Here is a 5229-nt window from a genome sequence, read left to right as displayed (position 1 = left end):
AGGGAGGGAGGGAGGGAGGGAGGGAGGGAAGGAAAGAAAAAAGAAAAGAAAAGAAAAGAAAAGAAAGAAGAAACGCTTTGTCTTTTCTTTCCTCTTCAACCTGCCCATGTACCAGTGTGGGCTTTGATGGCTTAATAAGACCTCCCCACAGCAAAAGGACAGAGGAACCGCCTATTGATGTGGTGGGGACCAGCATTGTCACCAAAGTGCAGATTTAATTTCTCTGGTTTGTTGGCGTGTGACTGAAGATAAGGTCACAAGAGTAAGGCAGAAAAGTCTAGGGAAAAAAAGAAAGAAAGAAACACCCTGTGTTTTAGCCAGAGATTAAAATTAAAATGAACTTCTGTCTTCAGGGGGCTGTCCTTCATTAAGCATTCTCAAGTCATGTATTAAAGCATTTTTAAAAGTCCACCTAGTAGGATGGCACCTGTGGCTCAAAGGAGTAAGGTGCCAGCCCCATATACTGGAGGTGGTGGGTCCAAACCGGGTTCCAGCCAAAGACTGCAGAAAAAAAAAAAAAAGTCCTCCTAGTAAATAGAGATCACATATTGTTACCCACGGTCACTGTTCTGAGTAGCAGCAATGGGCCCATAGAAACAATGAGCAACAACTGGCACGTATTTTTAAATCACAGGATGCATGAGAAAATAAAATACTACTGATGTGAAATACAAAGAAGAATCTTTGAAAAAAGATGTTACTATAAGTAAAAAGGAAAAAATGGGAAAAGCAAAAGCCTTGATAAGAATTTATCTCGGTGCAAAGAAAAAGAGCCGAAATAAGAGAACGTAGAAACAAGTTACTCTGGTATAAAATGATAGCTTTGGAGATAAAGAGAGATGCAAGAATTGGATGTTAATATTAACAGGGCAATGGCTTTTCCTTCCTTTCAAGTATTGTGTGAGGATAATGAAGAACCAGATGACTGCACTTTGAATAACTTTAAGATTTCAAAGAGTTTACAGGAAGAGCAACAAAAAAATCCAAGGAGTCTTCTGTCCTAAATTACTAAGAGGCAAAATTAACAGGATGTTTACTTTCATAGTTCGTGATATTAATGGATGCTTACCTTAAGCATGAGTAAACAGAGGAAAGAACCTAAATTCCAGGTACTACCAAGAATATTGGCCCTCATAGGTGAAAATCCCTTCACTCACCTTCTTGCTAAAGATTTCCTAGGCTTTTCTTCCCATGCCTGCTAACATGAACATACTAAGTTTAAATTTCTCTGAAAGGGTTTGTCCTACCAAACCCTAGAAGAGATGGCAGACAAAAGTAAGCCTGTGAGTCATAACATCTCAGGACTTCCACTGAATTTGCAGACATGTCCCCACTGAAGCAAACTGCCATGTGGCATTTGAAGAATCCATTTGTTAATTTTCTCTCTTCATACTTCCCAACTGCTCAGTGCCTACACCATTCTCAATGAAGATGCCCGTGATGCCCATGCCACTAAATCTCTCCAGCTATTTCACTCCTCAGTTTCCTTGCGCCCTCAGTGATGGTCCGCAGTGTGGCATCCAGGACACCACGCTCTCCTGCTTCTCCTCCCACCTGTTCCGATGCTCATCCTCAGTATGTGCTAGTTCTCTTCTGCCCAAATTTAACTCCAGAGCTTCTCAAGGCTGCATCCTGGAGCTGCTTGCTTTCTTACTCTCAGTTCCCTTCCTCTGGATCGACTGATGTCCGTGGCTTCTACTACTCTCCCAGACCTACCTAACTTACATCTCCAGCACAGATGTCTTCCCTGGGATATCTCACAGGTACAAATGCATGATCTTTCCTCTCATCCTGAACCTCTTCCCATATTTTTGAACTCAGTCGATGACATCCTCAGCTACGTAGCTGCAGACACCATAAACATGCCTATTTCACATTGCCCATCAATTCCATCTTAAAAATATTGCTGGGATCTTTCTCCAACACCCCTGCCACAACTTTAGTCTAAGCTTCTTCCACAATCCATCACTCCTTATCCTCCTGTTGATCCCCTCTCATTCATTCTCCCCATAGAAGTTGAAGTTATTCTATGAAAATGGAAATCTGATTTGGGCACTTTCTTTCTTAAAGGCCTTTAATCCTCCTCATTTCTATAAGGATAAAAACTTCAGTCCCTAATATGACCTAAACACAAATGCCTGCAATATAGGGGCCATGTCTACCATACAGTATCACCTTTCCTGCACGTTTCACCTGTTTCAACCACACCTGCCTTCTTGTAGCTCCTCCAAAGAGTAGTGTTTCTGCTTGCCCCAGGGCCCTTGTATATGCCTGCGAATTTTTCCCTACTCACCCTTTAGAGCCAAGTGCCACATTGTATCCTCAATAAAGGATTTTGTGGCCTCACAAACTAGACTAAATCCTTCTTTAGACAGTTATTTAGCCTCTGAACTTTTCCTTCATAACACTAATCATATACTTACGTAGTATGTGTTATTATATATGTATACACACATACACACATATACCTTGTATACTTAATGCATTCATTAAATGAATGCTTATTCTGGTAAACCTTTATTATGACCCAGAGTCTTTGATCAGACCTCTGAATAGTAAGAGACATTGTAGGGCATCTGTGGTACCTGCTGTGGTAGATGATTTCATTGACAACCCAATTAATGACTTCCCTATACCACACCCCTTTCAATGTGACTTTGACTCCCCACTTTTTGAACCTGCATTAACCTTGAGATTTGCTTTGACCAAAGAATTAATAGGGAAAGACATGATGGTGTGCAATTCTAAGCCCAGGCCTTAGGAGCCTTTGCATGTTTCACTCATTCTTTTGGATGTCTGCTTCTGCCATGTGAGCAATCCTGAGAAATATCCTAAGAGATACCATAACACAGGTCTGAGCCTTCCTACCTAATAAGACCACAAAAGGGTGAGCCAACCCGCCATCTGACCACAGACTCCTGAGCAAACCCAGACGTGCTCAGCCAAGTCAGGTCTGCCCAGCTAAACTATAGACTCATGAAAATCAATAGATGGCTGTCATTTTAAGCCACTGATTTTTGGGGTGATGCGTTACACAGTAAGAGCTAAAGGATCTAGCTACCAAGTAAAGACTTCTCTGTAAGGTGTACTTTATCCAAGATTAGTATGTTTGGAGCCTCAAATATGTCTTCTCCTTTCCCTTTCTCCCTTCTCTTGCCACGTAAACGCATACTTCTACAAAACAGTGGAGTCGTCTCTAAATATAACCCTCTGAAATGATTATAGATGAAATCCACTCCATGTCGATAGAGAAATTTCATCAGGAGAAAAGCACCGACAGAAAATACATGTTTAGCTCCTATTAATTATGCAGCTGGATATTTTGGCTGGCCTGTGGTCCAGGCTTTGTTGGCAGGAGGGAATTTGTGGATTTTCCCCCTGTATATCCATTGGTAGTAGGGTCTTCAGGGCCACTGGGTGGAGTCTAATTGTAAATCTCCTATTTTATATCCACTATATCCTCAGATCTACAGAGAGATGGAGGAATCTCCAGGCAGAAAAGAGACTAAGAGACTGATGCAGTCAGTGACAATAAAATAAATCTGAAGGATGAGGGTGGACATATCTAGTGGAAAGGGGCAGCCGTCCCTGAGGGAACTCTCAGGTGGTCCTGTCTAAAGGTTAGAGGTGAGTCTGGTTTCAAACGGAGTCTTTAAAATGCATCAGCAATCTCCTTATGATTTACTCACCCAATTTCTGTAGTGTGCCGTGGGGTAAATAGCTCACTGTGTATATATTGAAAGAGGTAAACTGCAAATTACAGATGAGATAAAAACCTAAGTATGAAAAATAAGACATCAGTTTTTGGAAGAAAATATGGGCGAATTTAGAATGATGTGTTAGGAGATTAATTCCTAAGTGAAATGCAAATTCAGAAATTAGAAAGGAAAAGATCTATATGTTTGAGTGTATTAAATGTTTAAATTCTGTTCAATTTAAGTCATATATACAAAACTAACAAAAGGAAAGGAATGGAATGTCACCCACACCTGTGTAAACACAAACATCCACATCCACACACAGAGAATCCAAATACACAGGAAAGGATCAGTACTCAAACTACACAAAGAATTCTCTACAAATCAATGCAAAAAAGCCAAACACCCCACGTGAAAAAAGTTCAGAGAATATTAATATGAAATTAACAAGCGAAGAAATCTAAATGATTAATAAAGATAGCGGAAGATATTCAGTCTCATTAAATAAAGTGTCCACTTTACCCATCTGTTGGCAAAACGTTTAAGTCTGACATTATCAGGTGTCAAGCAGAGTGTAGAAAAGTACAAACATCATAAACTATCAAGAGGTGTATAAGTCTGGGGAGCCACTTGGGAGAATGGTCCAGCAGCAACTAGGACAACCCAGTCACTCCTTCTCCACATATAAATTCTAAAAAAAAATTTTAAAGTATTACCCAAGCGCCAAACAAAAAGTTCATTGCATCATTGTTTATAAAAGGAGAAATGATGTAATCTAAAATGTCCATCAATAGAGTATGAGCTAATTAAGTTGCTGTACTTGTGCTGTAATGAAGTTCTATATGGCATTTAAAATTCAAGAATTTCCATTCTATGTACGAGTATAGCTAAATCTCTGAAAAATGTAATGTGAAGTCTGTTGCAGGTTCATGCCTTGTAAATACGATATATTTTGAAAAATATATAATGTCTAATTTAAATATAACACTTGTATGTGAATAATAAACATGCTGCCCGTGATTGTGGCTTCCTTTGGATTAAGGAAGAAAAAAACAGCATCAGAATATATTTTTTAAAAAGACAACTGAATCTGGATTATCTTCATTCTTTCGTGAGGCATGGAAAAGATTTGAAGCAAAGAAAACATGATATTGAAAGACGTTAGTTCTACCCGGCAGTATCCTGATATTTAATGTATTGTGCTTTGTAGTTTCCTGTAAAATATTTAATTCTATTGTATAAGGACTTATTAAGCACCGGTTTTATCTTGATACAATGCTAAGTGGCACAAAACAAGGGGAAAAAATAGAAAAAATAAGCCTAGTTAGCTTCAGGTCCCTGACCAAAAGTTCCCCCAACCTCTATTCCCAGTAAACTGGGTGAATTGAAATATTTGTTTCAGGGGGTTTTGTCATTGACACAGGCCTCAGTCACTTTCACTTGCTCCGTCTGCCTCACCTTGCAGGAGCTTCCTACGTTGTGAACTTTCTGTGACGTTCGTTTCTGAGAGTGTTCTACAAAGCAAGGATAT

Source organism: Otolemur garnettii, unplaced genomic scaffold, assembly GCF_000181295.1.
Source record: "Otolemur garnettii isolate 467f Iridium unplaced genomic scaffold, OtoGar3 scaffold00002, whole genome shotgun sequence".
In the NCBI taxonomy this organism is placed as follows: domain Eukaryota; kingdom Metazoa; phylum Chordata; class Mammalia; order Primates; family Galagidae; genus Otolemur; species Otolemur garnettii.
Note: the sequence above shows the minus strand (reverse complement) of the source record.